Raw genomic sequence first — 17,993 nt, forward strand, 5'->3', positions numbered from 1 at the left:
AAACAGTGGTTTAAATAAAATATGTTTATTAATTATAGAAAAAATATTTTCTGTGATTACAAAGTAATGAGGCATAAAAGTCAGAATCTGGTTATAAGAAAACAAAGTAAAACTATTAATATATAACTTAGTAACCTTAAGTAAATTCAAAGCAAAATATCTCTTCACTTTTCTCCTGCCTCCCTTCCCCCCCAGTTCTCTTTTCTTCAGTTGTTGTCAGTGCCATGAGCCAAGGGAAAGGAAGCAAAGATAATATGAGGAATTTCTTATAGGAATTCTCTTCTTTGAGAATTATCTCCTGTTGGGGTCTAGTAGAACAGCAACTCTATGGGATGCGAATGTCTGTTTCTTCACCAACATGCACATTTTTTGACCTCGCACCCTTTTTTCCTCGCTCTTATGCAGATATAGTCCATTTGATATTGTTAACACATGGCTGAGGTGTCATTTTAACTTTTGTCTCTGAGTACAGGCAGTCCCCGAGTTACGCGGATCTGACTTATGTCGGATCCACAGTTACGAACGGGGCCCTTCCTCTCCCTGGTCTCCAGCAGACCAGGGAGTGGAAGCAAAGCGGCGGAACACGCGGGCAGCGGACAGGGCTGTCTGCTGCCCACGCGCTCCGCGGCTTGGCTCTGCTTTGCTCTGCTTTGCCCCCCCGTCCCCCTGGTCTGCAGACTGGGGGACGGGGGGGCAAAGCAGAGCCAAGCCGCGGAGCACGCAGCCAGCTGACAGCCCAGACGCATCTGGGCTGTCAGCTGGCCGCGCACTCCCCGGCTTGACTCTGCTTTGCTCTGCTTTGCCCCCCCCCCCGTCCCCCTGGTCTGCAGACCAGGGAGACCGGGGGGGGGGGCAAAGCAGAGCCAAGCCGCGCAGCACGCGGGCAGCGGACAGCCCAGACGCATCTGGGCTGTCCGCTGCCCGCGTGTTCCGCCGCTTTGCTCCCCGTCCCCCTGGTCTGCAGACCAGGGGGACGGGGAGCAAAGCAGAGCAAAGCCACGGAGCCCGAGGGCAGCAGGACAGCCACGGCACATCTGGGCTGTCCCGCTGCCCCCGTGCTCCACGGCTTTGCTCCGGACACCTGTGGTACAGCAGCTGGGGCGCTGCCAGTTGGTCCCGTAGCGCCACTCTGGGCGCTACTGGACCAACCGGGCAGCACCCCAGCTGCTCTGCCCCAGGTGTCCTGATTCAGCCACTGCTGGTCAGTTTCAGCAGCGGCTGAATCAGGACGCCTGGGGCAGAGCAGCTTGGGTGCTGCTGGGTTGGTCCAGTAGCGCCGAGGAGCTGCGGCGCTACTGGACCAACCCAGCAGCACCCCAGCTGCTCTGCCCCAGGCGTCTCCAAGTCAGCCGCTGCTGAAACTGACCAGTGGCTGACTACAGGAAGCCCCTGCCCCGGGCTCCCTGGAATCAGCCGCTGATCAGTTTCAGCAGCAGCTGACTTGGGGATGCCTGGGGTTCTTAAGTTGAATCTGTATGTAAGTCAGAACTGGCGTCCAGATTCAGCCGCTGTTGAAACTGATCAGTTTCAGCAGCGGCTGAATCTGGACGCCAGTTCCGACTTACATACAGATTCAACTTAAGAACAAACCTACAGTCCCTATCTTGTACGTAACCCGGGGACTGCCTGTAGTTTGACTCCTCTAAACTTGGAACATATCTCAGTAAAGTCATGTAGTAGAATCTTATAACTGTACATAAATGTTGCCACATATGATTTACATGGACAATAATGTTTAGTGGAATATAACTTTTCAAATGATATCTCTCAAGCCATACATTTTGTGCAAAATTTATAATAGTTTTTACAATGGGGTAAACATATAGTTTGTCACAATTACCTACTATCTGCACATAACAGTGGTAGGTATGAACACCAGTGTTTTTTTGTAACCCAGATCTTTGTTTATAGGTCTCTCTTCAGTATCAGGCTGACACTTTACCTAGTTTTAGGAGTTTTCCCACAGGGAGACTCAAAGTTCTGGATATTTGTATGACCAGCAATAGAAGTTTGCAGCAATTTCCTCCACCTTCCCCTGCTTTCCATAAGAAAGTGAGCAAAGAAAACAAAGATACCAATACTGTTTATTTATATAATAGATTATTAATATACTTGTGACCTGATAGCCCACTCACCCCCCGTGCCTGATGGCTAGAGGCTCCCTGGTTTGTAATAAGAAAAGTCAGCTGACCTGACTCATTCAATACACCTCACAGTGTTGTCATGATCTTCATTTGGAATGTGACTTGTACTATATCATTTGAAAAAAGGAAAAAGAAAACACTGTTCCTTAATATCACTGAGAAATATATATTACAGTGCTCTGTGAAATTATGGATACTCTCTGAGCAAAAAAAAAAAAAAAAGGAACTCACCGGTGCCAAAAACAAAAATAGCAGCAAAACTTGGAGAGGGGATGATGGGGGGGGACGACTGGATTGCCTCGCGCCCCCCCTGGAATGTCTTCACGCCCCGCAGTTTGGAAACCCATGGTCTATAAGGTGCACAGGACTTCTCGTTTCAATAGGAATTGTTTTGCTTTACTTGTAATCATATTTCTCTCTTCTATTCTTCCTTGTTGCCACGTAAGTCTCTGTTCTGTGTCAATATACTTATTTAAAAAACAGCTAGGTACTGTGAATTAAGTTAAAGGTAATAATCCTCAGCCAAACTAGCAGGCTCATGTATGTATTCCATGAGTATGGAATCAGCAAAGTTGATGAATTATGTAAGGGTCCAATGAGAGGGATGGGACACACTGTCCTCTTTAAGCCCCTCCCTCCAAAGCAGCAGCTTAAAACACTACAGTGGCATACCAGGACTGCTGTACCAGCATTGCTATAGAGCTTCACTTGTTCATTTGCTTCAAGTAGTGATTCTTTAGGTCCTTGTGTGATTTTTTTTCAAATTTTGCACCACGAAACCCATACAAATAGGGAGATATTTATTGCTTGACAACCCACAAGACCTTGCTCTCACACATTCAGATTTGAGATATAGACTCAATATTAAACTATAATAAGTAGAGCTGGGAAGAAAATGGATTTCTCATCCCAGGTGTGTATGCTAAGCGCAGCCTATAGGCTATTCTGGAGCAGGTTCTCCTCTCTCCTTCCCTCCCCCCTCCTTTCCCCCCCATCTTTCCAGTTGGAGTTCTTCCTATTCATATTAATAAATAATCATGGGAGAAGAAACTTTAACCTGAGTCTACCAAATGCCAGCTAACTAACTTAATCACGGCTCTATGGAGTCAGTCCCTCATTCTCTGGCCCAATATTTATATCATTTATACAAAGAGGAGTAGCTCCAACAATAGGAATTGAGAGAGACCCATTCCCAACCTGAGACACCTTTCCTGATTAAAGCATAGTTAACACTGGTACAATCCCATAAGTGATTTGATTTCACCAAATCATCATTTTTGACAAACATCATTGTTGTAAAAAAAATTCCCAACAAGATCCAATGAAAAATGTACAATTTTAGCTTTAGACAGTTGTTTATCAAGAGGAAGAGGATGGGAGGATTATAACAGGAGCCAAAAACCATTAGTAAAAGACCAAAATTGCAATGAGTTTTCAATTATAAAAGTAGAAAGAAGGGCTCACAAACAAAAGGGAATAAACTAACAAGAAATTTGGTACAAGGGTGCTTCCATTCTGCATATGAGAGATGTAGAAAGAGTATTTTTTTTCTTAATTATCTAGTAGCGCAGTTGAGAGTAGTTATTTTAAATACAGGAGGCCAGCTGAGAATAATGACTATAAAAGTAGAACAAAAGAGGTAAATTAGGTTGTGTGATCTCAGCAAAGCAATTTGTGGCAGCATGTGTGACACTGACACAGGTTAACAATGAAAGCAAAGGAGAGAAATGACTTGAAAAAGAGAAAGTGTTCAAAGAAAGAATGCTTGTCTCTCCCCAGCATGTGAAAGCAATCCACTTGGGTACAAGTGAAGATGGAAACATTACTTGAAAGAGCTGCAAGGTTATTAATTAAAGAAAAGAAAAGAAAAGAAAAGAAAAGAAAAGAAAAGAAAAGAAAAGAAAAGAAAAGAAAAGATCACAACCAGCAGCAATTTAGAGTTCTATTATGAAGGACCCAATTCTTATGGGTGCTGATCACCAAACCCTCACTACAGTTTTTCTTTCACTGTAGGATCAGGCCTTAAGAAAAGCAGTGATGGAAGGGAAACGTTAATTCTCTTCCCACTTCTACACCAATTCTATCTGCGTTGATTTGTTTCATGGTCTCTCCCATCCTGTCCATTCACTAACCATACTGGTTAGAGCCCTTTGGAATTTTTTCAGCAAAACATTATCCCACAGAAAACCATTCATTTATCAGAACCAACACAGTTCCTGGGAAAGGGAAAGCTTTAATTCATTTCTCAGCTTGAAAAAAAATATGAAATTATCAATGTACCATTTTTATACTCTCTAAACAAAGAACAACAATAACAAAAAAAAAAAAAAACCACAGCTTTTCTGGTTCATGCTACCTTTTTCAAAAAAATTAGTTAATCATAGTTAAAAATTTAAACAACTGAAATTACAATAAGGCTATGTCTACACTGCATAATTTTTGCGCAAAACACCTGTTTTTGCACAAAACCTGTGGAGAGTCCACACTACAAGCCCATTCTTGCACAAGAAAAAGTACAGTAAAGAGTGAGAACACAGGACTTTTTGCACAAGAGCTATTCCTCTCCCCATGAGGAATAAGCCTTTTTGCGCAAGAGCTCTTGCGCAAAAAGGCATGTGTAGACAAGCAAGAGGGATTTCTTGCACAAGAAACCCCCAATGGCTAAAATGTCCATCAGAGCTTTCTTGCTCAAGAGAGTGTCCACACTGCCATGGACGCTCTTGTGCAAAAGCACATGGCAGTGTGGACACACTCTTGTGCAAAAAGTTCTTGTGCAAGAAGCCTGCAATGTAGAGTTTAAAATGTAAAAGTTTAAAATGACCGAAGACCAAATTCTTTTTGATTTGTCATCATTTGAAAATTTTCAAGATCAACTTTTCCTTTTACCTCAAAGGATATTCATTCAAATACATCGCAGGTGGGAAAATGCTTTCCTAATAGTTCTAAGTTCAGGCCAGCACATCACGGAAGGTATGATATTCTCACTCAATATTATGCTAACACTTGGTGTAATAAGTAGTGCCTCAGGACACAAAGCTAGTCAAGTAACAGGTTTTGTGATTACAGCACGTGGCATATTTCATCCTTCTTACGAGTCTTCATGGGAACCATTGGAGGACCACACACAAAAAGCAGTTTGACTGGTTTTCGCTTTTGCATGTTGATAGAACTTTTGTCACCAAGTCTTCCCAGTGTAGCCATAGCCTGAGACAAGAATGTTTAACAATCTTAATCCACAATATGCTAATGCCTAGGACTGAACCCCACTTTGAAGCAAGGGGGTGAAACCTCTCAAGGTCAATGGAGTTTCATTGGTTTACGCAGGGGTTTAATTTCTTCACTTAAGACCGCATTCCATGGTGTAGTAATGAAAGTTTTGAACTACAGGTGATAACTTGTTTGTTTCTTGTAATTAAGGTTAAATAATGATTACTGAACAATAAAACAAAAGAAATTGGGATGATGGTAGTCATTGTAATTACTTGTTTCATATCATGGCACAATCAATGAAAAGCATATACATAAAGACAGCATTCTGTAAAATGTTCATTAAAGTATGAGTATCTCTGTCTCTGCAAGTTAATATCCCAGGTACTTACAGTTGTCTCTGTTAGTGAGAATAACTCCAGGAAATCTCATTTACATATAAGTCAATTTTTTTCCCTCATACGTATCGAGGGAAATATTCTTAAAACAACTTCACTATCTTTTTTAATGAGTTACTGAAAAGGAATCTGTATTTTGCATCAATTTTCAGCATATCTTCAGAGCCCACTTGTTCATTCTGCTTTATAGAACCTAGCTGCACAACTTCTGAAACTGTTAAAAGTTAAGAATAATTGCCAGATGCACCTGATGGCTCATTATCACTACCTTAAACATTTCAGTCCTTCATTCTCTCCTTTTTCCCCTCTGTGAAAAATTTCCCTAGACAGTTTCACCGAATGGAACCTGAACTGAATAAGCTATGTGGAGAGTATATTACAGTGATGATTTCAATATACTCTTGATTTAGAAGGGCAATTTAAAATTGAGTTTGCTCATAAGGTTGCCCAAAATATTAATCTCAGTCATGTCAAATACATAAATAAATAAATAAATAAATAAATACAAAAGATAAAGCAAGATATAATGCAATAAAATTAAGTGTTTTACGTGGATTCTTTTCTTATGATCTTAGGTGACTGTACATTGTTCTGGTGGCTCAAAAATGTTTAACTGTACATATAACTTCCAATATTATTTTAGGCTGCTAGCAATAACAGCTCTTAAATAATAACTGACACTGAAAGACCAAACAGAAACATATTCAAGTGATAACAGCGAGGACTAACTGAAAATCACAGTTTCAGCAGGTAATAAAAGAGTACGTGATGAAACAAGATGATGAAATGTCCAAGAAACCAAAGGTTGGGTTTAATTGTATGTGACCCCTGAACTATTTTGGCTGAGTGGGTAGGCCTCAGAAAGGAAAAGGAAGGTGAGTTAAGAAGAAACATAAACAAAAAGGCACATCAGTGATCCTGCAGCAGAACAAACATGTTTACTTAGCATACAGAGTTACACATAAAAACGAGTGGTCCTGTGGCATTTTGGAGATTAACAAAAATATATAGAATCATAAGCCTCCATGGGTAAAACCGCCTTCATCAGTTTTCCAGTCCAAATCATCAGATGAAGTGGGTTTTATACTGAAACGCTAATGATACTGTATATTTTTGTTAGTTTCTAAGGTACCACTTTTTTTAAAGTTGCTGACTACCACGGCTACCCCTCTGAGCATTGCACGTAGTTTGCCTTTGTCTAAATAACATAGGGTACGTCTACACTACAGCGCTAGTTCGAACTAACTTAGTTCGAATTAGTTAATTCGAACTAAGCTAGTTCGAACTAACGCGTCTAGAACTAAAAACTAGTTCGAACTAGCGTTTTGCTAGTTCGAACTAGTAAGTCCACATTGAGTGGACTCTGAACAGGGCTTAAGGATGGCCGGAAGCAGTGCCGGCAGGGCATAAAAGGAGGACTTAGAGCATGGAGATGCTGTCTCAGGATAGCCGAGGGCTGCGCTTAAAGGGTCCCGACCCCCACCCCGGACACACAGTTCTAAGGGGTGCCCCGCTTCCAAAGAAGTTCTGGCTTGGAGTGCCCTGAGTGCCCACACTGGGCACATCACACCACTCGGCCATCAGCCCGGCTGCACTTGCCGCAGGCTGCCATCTGGGGAGAGGGAGTAATTGGGGGGCTGCAGGAGAGCTTCCACCCCCAGAAGCCCGCAGAGCCAGCCCAGTCCTCCCCATCGGGGGCTCGTACCCCATTCCTCCCTCACCTCCTTCCACTTACCCTTCCCTAGCCCCTCTTCTTATTGATGTACAAAATAAAGATAACGTTTCTTCCAACATTGACTCTGTCTTTATTGAAAAAAACTGGGGGAGACTGGGAAAAGGAGGTGGGAGAGGGGAAGAGAAAGGCTGGGAGAGGGGAGGGCAACTAACATGATCAGGGGTTGGGAACAGGTCCCAGATGAAGAAAGGCTACAGAGACTGGGACTGTTCAGCTTAGAAAAGAGGAGACGGAGTGGGGACAGGATAGAGGTCTCTAAAAGCAGGGGTTGGGTGGAGAGGGTGCATTCATAAAAGTTCTTCCTGAGTTCCCATAAAGAAGGACTAGAGGACACCAAAGGAAAGGAATGGGTAGCAGGCTTGAAACTAGTAAGAGAAAGTTGTTGTTGTTGTTGACAAAGCAAATAGTTAACCTGTGGAACTCCTTGCTGCAGGAGGCTGTGAAGGCTACAACTAGAACAGAGTTTAAAGGGAAGTGAGATAAAGTGATGGAGGTTGGGTCCATGGAGTCCTATTAGCCAGAGGGTAGGAGTGGTGTCCCTGCCCAAAGTTTGTGGAAGGCTGGAGAGGGATGGCACGAGACAAATGGCTTGGTCATTATCTTCGGTCCATCCCCTCCAGGGTCCCTAGGGTTGGCCGCTGTTGGCAGACAGGCTACTGGGCTAGATGGACCTTTGGTCTGACCCAGTACGGCCATTGTAAGCTCAGGGCTCAGTGTCGGGGGTCTCAGTGGACCCCCTTGATTTTCATGCACACCTGGTCCTGGGTGGCCAGGCTGGCAGCTCTCCTGCCCTAGACAACCACTTTCCTGTGCCTAGTGCGGAGATCGTGGACGAGGTCCACGATGTCCGCACTAGCCCAGGAAGGTGCCCGCCTCTTGCGGTCCAGGGCAAGCTCCCGGGAGCCGCCAGCCTGGTCCCGGCAAGAGGGGGTGGGCTGGGGGGCATCGGGTGGGTGGCTCTGTGCCGTGCCAGATGCAGGGTCTGCTAGCTGGGTGCTGGCAGGCTTGCACCTGGCACGGGCACCGTAGCCAGCCCGTGCCCCTTTAAGGGGTCCGGGGCCGGGAGGGGGGCATAGAGTTTCCCTGGTGTTGGCCAGAGTGGCCACCAGGGAAACCTGGGGAGGGCTAGCCTCCCACTAGTTCGAACTAAAGGGCTACACAGCCCTTAGTTCGAACTAGCTAGTTCGAACTAGGCGTTAGTCCTCGTAAAATGAGGTTTACCTAGTTCGAACTAAGCGCTCCGCTAGTTCGATTCAAATTCGAACTAGCGGAGCGCTAGTGTAGCACCTATTAAAGTTAGTTCGAACTAACGTCCGTTAGTTCGAACTAACTTTGTAGTGTAGACATACCCATAAAGTGTTCAATAACACAAACACTGGCTGCATCAAACAATCCCTGGTTCTCATATTAATCGCTTGTCAGCACCTCTATACAATTATGATAGTCCTAAAATTAAACACTACAAGAAAGCTTGGAGACTCAAGGATAGATTCAGATGGCTACAATTTAAAGTAAATTCCAAACTCCTGTTATTAGTATGCCATTATTGAAAGTACATATTTTGAGAACAACAACAATGGCAATCAGTACTCGTGCTGCAATGGTTACTCAGGAAAGGCCAATTAATCTAAGAGGAAGGATCCAAATTACTGACCTTAATTTAAGATTACAAGAAGCATAGCAGGAGCGAATGATGCCATACTCTGGAAAATGGTGACTACGCAGCAATCACAGTTCATTAATAACTTCTCGCTCCTTAACATTTTAGTTAGGCATTTGAGACCTCACACCAGAGCTGGAAGAGCAACTGAATAAGTCTCTATGTTAAGAACCTGCCTGGAGGTTGATCTCATTTTGCTTCTAGGACTTAGTGATATACATATAGATCCAACACAGGGGAATGTTTTCCTTAGTCATATGAAATTTGTATTGGGTATACATACCTCTTCCTGATATGTTCTCCCCTCCCGCTTTTCTTCCTCTGTGTACTCAGGATTGGACTTGCAAAGGAGAATATGAATTAGTTCTGCAATGCCAAACCTGAAGCACATTATTGGCTAATGCTGCTGTAGCAAAGGGTCCAGGCATCAAGTCTTAAGTGAACTTGCACACTCCCAGCAGCAATGATTTAGACATCCTCAGGGTTATGAAGCAGCTAAGCAGGGTATTTTAGCATCTAAAATTTGGCCTCTTAAGCAGCAGTTAGGCACCAACTTGAATCCCTTCATGGATCTATCCCTCAATTTCCACATTCTCCCTCATTATCCTCATGTGTCCTTATTCACACCTGTTTTACCTTTCCAGGCACTGATCTATTTCTCCTTTTTGCTTTCATAAACTTTTTGCAGCTCAAACACTGCAGAAATCCACTCTCATTTTGCATGCTGAAGATCCTAGGGTATGTCTACACTGTGGGACTATAAATAGCTACCCTGTGTCTTAGCAAGCCACCTGTTATTTCAAAATATTTTTCGAAATGCTCTTTCAGCATCCCTGTAACTCTTGTTCTATGAGGATTAAGGGATGTCTCAAAATAGTGTGTAATTTCAAGTTCAGGTGCTATGTAGACGTACCTCTAGATAGCAAGTATATCTATAAATGATACTTGCAAACACTGCAAGAGCACTGGCTGCAGCTCTTGAAAAGCAGAATCTCTCACTTTACATTTACCATCTGTTAACAAGAGGACAGTCAGAGGGCCAGAGAGACAGTAACATCAGTTGAAAAATCTGTTGGTTTTGCACTTGTTATGTTAGATATAATTTTCATATAAAATTCCTTTATGATAAATCACAATGCTTAACAGGTGTTCTGAATAGGGAACATAATGGCTGAAAGTACTTTAAAATCCAACGAAGAATCATGATACTCAAACAGAAAATCCAGTTCAATTAGCACAAGTATTTACAGTGAAAGTGGACACTTTGAAGACATCAGAAATGTTATTCTAGTCTTATAACTCACCATGAAATGAGCCATTATAAGGCAAACACAAATGAATGACATCCTTTTTTCTTAAGACTTCTGACTTTGCCATTCTCCTGCTGATATTTGAAAAGCCTTAAACAGCTCAATGGTAACTGGAAGAATATTTTTCTTAAAAGAAGTGTTTATTCTTCAGGTGTTGTTTATTTTAGAATCACATGATTCAAAACTGTTTCTGCAAGCCAGTAGCTTTGTTTCAGTCTCACCTATATCCTATGAGAAACCATTCAGAAATTAACATGTCTAGAGTAGGCTTCACCATTAACAGTTCAGAACAAACTGCAATATGAAATAATCTACTTTGCCCACATGGTATATCAGGAATTATTGTTTTAGCTATATTGTTTGTAAATGTAAAAAGCAGACTGAATTCCTGCAGATCAGTCAACACCTTTAGATTTTTACTGATTTAATTGATTTGTTCCATTGAGGACAGGGCTCTATTTTCTGAAATATGCTTGCAGCATAATTCCATGCTGCTACTCTCTAAAGTGCTCTTGGTCTGTAGGATGCCTACCTTGGCTTCTGTCAGACCTTGCAACACCTGCAACGATATTGCCTGAGGCCTTGTTGAACCTTACAAATCTGAGGATACATTGCCTCAGGCCTTGCTGGACTTTCCAGTGGTAGCTTTACTTCCTTTCTGTACTGCAACCTAAATTAGAAGTGATCATTAGTCTAGTTTCCAGGAAAAGGATGTACTTCATTAGATTCAAATGATTTGCTTCCCTCATGGTTGCTACATGCAGCACTTTTTAACAGCTTCAATTGCAAAGCAAAGAGTCAGGTGCATTATCCAGTGAAGGTGATAATGAATTAGTAGAAAATTAGTTTTATTGCTTAGGAAAGTGCATTGTGTAATACAATTTCAATGTTATCCTTCTTCTGTACCGTCAGGGAATACACTATAACTCTCAGAAATGCACAGATCAGGCCAATGTTGCAGCTTACTTAGTTCGTACTATATATTAAACTCTGACCAGACACATGATTGATTTTTAAAGTGATGTATACCTCAGAGTTCATTAATTTCTATGTGCTTTCACAGATGATAAAATGATGGAGAGCACTCAAACTCAACAACCAGGTAAAGTGAAAATGTGCAGGAGATATGCTTTTCAGTGGGTTTCTTTTCTGGATGCACACACATATTTCAGTTTGTGTTCTCTTGCAGAAAAAAAATATGGTTCACCCTTATCAAACAGTGTAAAAGGCAACCCATCTCTTGGTGCTTATATTGGCATTAATGGCTGAAAATCATTAAATACCTAACCCAATAACCATTGTAGTCCTAGTCCTAAACTAGTTAGGAATATTATATATGCACTGGAATCAGAGCATAATTGCTACCCCTCGTTATGCTGATATTGTGGTTGTTGTTATTGTTGTTTTAAGGTTCCAAGTAAGATTCCAAAATGAAGCTCATGGAAAAAATATTTGTGATCAGTATACATGTGTCCAATGTCCTTGATGTGATTTCCAGCTTCCTAAATATCTCTTCACATTGGTTATTCCCATTACTATATACACATTATTTCCCCATTCCAAGAAATCTACTGGAAACAACAAATCACACAGATTCTCAAACTATCGAGGCAAGTCAGTCTTTATAAGTTTAGTGAAAGCTTCTGCAAATCTTTTGAACTATTGTATATTTATTGTCAACTTTCTGCTGCAAATACAGCTGCCGCTGGGCAGCATTAATTTATACTAACAGCTAACACTATTCAGTTCTCCTGACTTCAGTCTATGCAGACATTTTTAAGACTACACTCATTTTTTCCAAACATACCCCTTCACTCTCCTTTCAGTAGTTTTTACTTTCTGTTGCTACAAAACTACTTAACACTGACTTTAAATTGCTCCAGATTTTCCTCCGTATAAATCTCTATGATCAAATCAAACATAGCAAGCCTTATTCCTACAGCTTTGTGTAGGTATTTTCACCTGTGGAAAGTGAAGGCAAAATTAAAATTCTTCACTTACAATACTGCTTTATAGCCATTTTGAACAATTCATATGCCGCATGTCTACGCAAAGGGCAAAGCAGTCACAAATTAGGCCCAATGAGGACTTTCATCAGTTATTATGCTAATACATTGCCTTCCTTTTCCCTGCAGTCTGATGGAGAATAAAGCCCATTAGCTAAAAAGAAGGGCATGTCTACACTGGTTATTTTCAAATAACTCCCCTTATTTCAAAATAAGAAGCAGAGCATCCACACTACCAAGTCTGTTATTTTGAAATAAAGGGCTGGTTATTTTTAAATGATAACTCCTGCTTGTGAAGAGGAATAAGTTTGTTTCAAAATAGTTATTTTGGGAGTTATTATTTCAAAATTATTTTGAAACAACCTAATAATGTCGACATAGCCAGAAAGTCCAGTCAATGAGCACAGTTTTTGAGCCAGAGTTATAGCATCACTTTACAACTGGCAATGAGAACAAATTGAAAACCAGAAACATTAACCCAAAAAAGCATTTTTTTTCCAGAATGAATGAATGAATAGCCATTTCTATGGGCACTCTTGATTCTAGTATGCTCCCCTCCTCAGTGGCTACTTTTCCACAAAGTGCGGGGAGTAGGACATACCCACTGAAGGGATATGGAGGAGCAGCAGGGCTGGGAGGGTGAAGGAGCAAGACCGGGAGAGGAAAGTGAGAGAGGGAGCATATAAAGTGCTGATGGGTAGGCAGTAGAGACAACTCATAACTGGCTGCTCTCTGGCACTTGCCCACACACAAAAGCTGCAGCAGAGTGCAGACAGCGCTGTTCATAGATGGGTTAGGAGGAGAGGCCCTGTTGGCTGAGAGACAGTATGCAGTGGGGCTGCACTGATGAATCAGCAGGAGAAGTGGCCAGCCCCACACTCTGCAGCTTTGCCCTATTACCAGCTCTTGCACAACCACCCCCATCATCAGCCACTGTTTCTTCCCACTCACCACTGACAGGGAAACAGGGATCTGGCCAGCAACAGAACCCACCACTACTCGATGAGGGGAGACAATTTGCCCATTTTTAAGAAAAAGTCAGATCACCTACAGAAAGGCTTACATTTGAGACCATCCCCTTAAAAATTGGACATCTGGTCACTCTAATGCTAGACAACTTTTCAAAAACTGAGTTGATTTTCAGTGCTGTCACCACCCTTTCTCCACCCATGTACAATTAGATCAAAGGGTTGCCCTGCACAAAAAACTCATACATTTGGGAGCGGATGGGTGAAGTACTGAACATTTTGGTATGTGTCTGAATAGTAAAAACCCATAAGGCAACATGGACATTTACAGAGAAAGTTAGATGAATTAGGAGAAGATTAAGATATGTGTTCAATGTCTATCTAAAAGTAGGCTACCATAAAAACGTAAAGAGTATGGAAAGAAAGGACTGTTAAGGAAAAGAGAGCAACTGTAAGAATAAAAATAGCATGTAATGTAATTTCTATGCCATTCTAAATGAAGGAGAGTTGACCCATTCACTGCCTATGGTAATATGAAGATTGTAACAAAAAAGTATTTATAGTGGATCTTATAATACAACAGTGCCAAAAGTTACATGATTAAAGACAACAACATTATCAGTGCAGTCATTGTGTCTCTTCACTCTAACACAGAGAGTTATATCTAGAGAGAAATGTGAATCTCTGTACTCACTGGAGCATATGGTACTGCTATTTAAATACTTTGCTTCTGAGTGTCAATTGACAGATTCCACCAGTGCACTACAGCAAACTTCTAAAAATTGTGTACATCAACTCTGCTACACTGATATTTCTACATATTTCCCCCATTCTCCCATTGTAAAAATATTTTCTATATATACAAGCAGATGACTCCTCTTGGCTGATTCATTTAGTGATGTCAGACTTTACTGTTTGGCGCATCACGAGTGTTTCCATAGTGATGAACTATAGTGCCAGTACATAGCAATTTAACATAATGAATCAGGAAAAAAAGAAGAGAGTGAGTAGAAAGATTTGATGTAGATTCATTTATAGGGATACATGATTATAACTGTGGCAGATGTCTGTCCTAAGGAGTGGATGTAAAACTTTCACTTGCTACATGGAGGGTGGGAGTTAAAAAAATCAGTGTTATCTAACTCTGCTCCAGTTGTAGTCAATTTACCATTGATTTCAGTAGAAGCACACAGAAACCATTGCTGTACACTTGTGTAAATCCCACTGAAAGATATCTTTTCAAGGGCTTTTAGAAATGTATTTCTACAGTTTCTGTAGTATATGAGAGCACTACTCAGTAATTAGTACATTTATGCTACCAACACTCCTATGTACTGCTATTATCCCCTTTCTGTTAATACAGAATTAAGACACAATGACCTACATCTCAAAGGTATTTAGGTGCCTCATTTCCAATTGAGTGTTTGGTACTGAAATATCTTTTGAGTCAATTTCAAGTCTCTATGCCAATTATTATTTTACTGTCTATATAAAGTAAATCTCCAAAAGGGGAAGTTTAGGCCAACCCCTCCCAGAATACATAAACTACAAAGCTACTTAACACTGACTTTAAATTGCTCCAGATTTTCCTCTGTATAAATATCTATGATCAAATCAGACATAGTGAGTCTTAGTCCTACAGCTTTGTGAAGGTATTTTCACCTGTGGAAAGTGAACGCAAAATTAAAATTCTTCACTTATAATACTGCTTTATAGCCATTTTTGAACAATTCATATGTTATTCATAGTTATTTTGAAATAAGCTATTTTGGATTTTTTTTCTGAAATAGCTTATTTCAAATTAGCACATCTACACTACAGGGAAGCCTCAAAATTAGTCCAAGTCAGGTTCTCTAATGTGGATGTGCTACTTCAATTTAGAGCCCCCGGAGGTACTGGGGAGTAATTATTTTGAATAGCCCTGGGGAGGAGCTATTTCGAAATAGCAGCAGTGGAGCGTACACACTACTGCTATTCCAAAATAGTTATTTCAGAATAAGCATTATTCCTCATGGAATGAGGTCTAGAGATTTCAAAATAAACCATCTGTTATTTCATTATTATTTCAAAATAAGGGAATTGATGTGTAGACATTCGCATTGTTATTCTGAAATAACGTCAGTAGGCTTCATTGTCTCCTGTAAGCTGAATTCCCTGGAGGACTACCTCTCCTGCAGTGCAGTGCATATCCAGCTGATTGAGCTGCACAAAGTACAATGATCAGTCAACTGAGCAGAGTGCAATGTAGGAAATACTCTCCTCCAGGGAACCGGGCCCATAGGAAACAACAAATCCCATAAGGCAAGATAATGTTGATTGGATTTGAAAGGGAGATTTTCACAACAATTCAACTGATAAAATTAATTCGATAAAAATACCTATATGAAATATTTCAATATTTCCAAATTGAGTATTTTTAAAATGTATTGCAAGAAAAAAATGTAAATTTATCTAATTTTAGGTAAAAATGAATGTAATGTCTTACAAGACGGAAATTCCAAATTTTATTCACTTCTATTATTAATGTATATATTTATGGGAGGTTGTCAGGTTTTATGAAGATCCACAGTAACTGAGCCTAGGCCCACCATCTGTGGCTGCAACTCCACTTGACAGCTCTATTAGTAACTAGAAAAAAAGCGATGCTAAGATCTTAGACTGCATTAAGAGTACTGTTCACAAGCACCTGAATGGATGAGCTCTGTGGTTCCTGATTGGGCTAGATACACTTTTTAAGCAATATAATGGACTTTGGATTGTTGATGTTACATATTTCACCGTCTGTTATCTAACTTCTGGCCTTGTCCTCCATTCTGTTAGTGCAACTCTGACCCTGCCCTGTTCCCTGATCCTGATTTCAGCCTCATTCTGGTCCCCGAAACCCTTTCTCTGGTTACTGGCTGCCCTAGTTCCATCTCTAGCTATGATTCTTTAGCTCCTGACTCACTGCTGAATCTTGGCTTCAGCTCCTGTTTTCTATATGATCCTGCTTCTGATTTTCATCTCTGACACCTGGATCCTGATTTTAAAAACTGTCTGTTGGTCTCTGGTGTTTGACTGTAATGCTGACCACCAGCCCAAACAGTCCAAGTTCAAGTTACTGATTCTGCAGTACCTAATAGGTAAGGAATGAGAACAGGGCAAGGTCAGAGTTGTACTAACCCTATCCATAGAATTAACTACTGATAATTAAAATATAAAAATAAACAAAGTACAATGTTGTACATAGGAATAGTATCATCCTGAAATTTAGTCTAAATGAAAATGAGCTAGAAATAATTCTAGCTATTATGCTTGCACTCAGTCTGCCCATCACTTTCTGTAGGTCTATAATCACTTTCTTATTTTTAAAATATTCTGTTTCCCCGTGGCTGTGGAAAAATACATACAAACAAGGGCTTCAAAACAGGCAGTACAGGAGAAAGGGAAATTGGCTATGCACAAAGTGCTGTCAAATATACTAGGCAGTCAACCTGAAGAAAAAGAGGTGTGTGTGTATATCTATCTATCTATCTATCTATCTATCTATCTATCTATCTATCTATCTATCTATCTATCTATCTATCTAATCTCCCTTAATCTCATTTTGAGTTACAGTAATCTTGGATTTTGCTTGTAACAGTAGTCAGTCAAACTTTTCTGGAGATAAATGCAAATTGTAAGATCACTGTGTCCCTTAAATAGACAAGTGAGTAGGTGGACAAGATATAGAGTAGGAAGAGAAGCAGTATGAAGAAATCATTTTCAATCAATTCAGGCTCAGAGAATTTCTGTCCTCCCTTTCACCTGTGAAAATCTATTGGAGTACATGGGTATAAAATGAAGTTAGAATAAAACCAGAGGAGTTGGAAGTAGTTTCAGGGTGGATTTAAAAAAAAGACTCAAAGTTTGCACATGTAACTCTGTATACATCAAAAATCAATGAGAGTTTTACCTTTGACATCAATGGGCACAGAGTTGGGCCAGCTATTGCCTCTTCTGAAAGTTTCAACCTGGAGAATGAATCTATTTCAATGCTGTTTTCTCTTTTGATACTGGAGAGCACTCATAATGGAAAACTTCTAAAACCTAAAAAGAAAAGAAAAGAAAAGAAAAGAAAAGAAAAGAAAAGAAAAGAAAAGAAAAGAAAAGAAAAGAAAAGAAAAGAAAAGAAAAGAAAAGAAAAGTCAGAATTCATTTGTTTCCTATATAAAGACAGCTTCTATGTCACTTTACCATAAAATAGAAGGTTAAGCTAAAATTAAACTATTAAACTATGTTTTCTATCCGCCCACATCTACACAGAATCGCTTACTGAGCAAGTTACATATTTTGGATAACTGAAGACAGTTGAAATCTAATTTCACTCCAATGATTTTCATTCTTACTGCTGGTTACCAAGTCCTATATATTATTGCTCTACAAAAACAATGGGCTGAAATAGAGAGCACTATCAGGGCACATCTACGCTGTAGGGCTAAAGCCAAAATAAGCTATGAAATTTGAACTATGTCAATTGCATAGCTTAAGTTGAAATAGTTTATTTCAGCTTTTGATGCTGTCTGCATGGCAGGAAGTCCAAGGAA

Source organism: Pelodiscus sinensis, chromosome 1 (genome assembly GCF_049634645.1).
Source record: "Pelodiscus sinensis isolate JC-2024 chromosome 1, ASM4963464v1, whole genome shotgun sequence".
Taxonomy (NCBI): Eukaryota; Metazoa; Chordata; order Testudines; family Trionychidae; genus Pelodiscus; species Pelodiscus sinensis.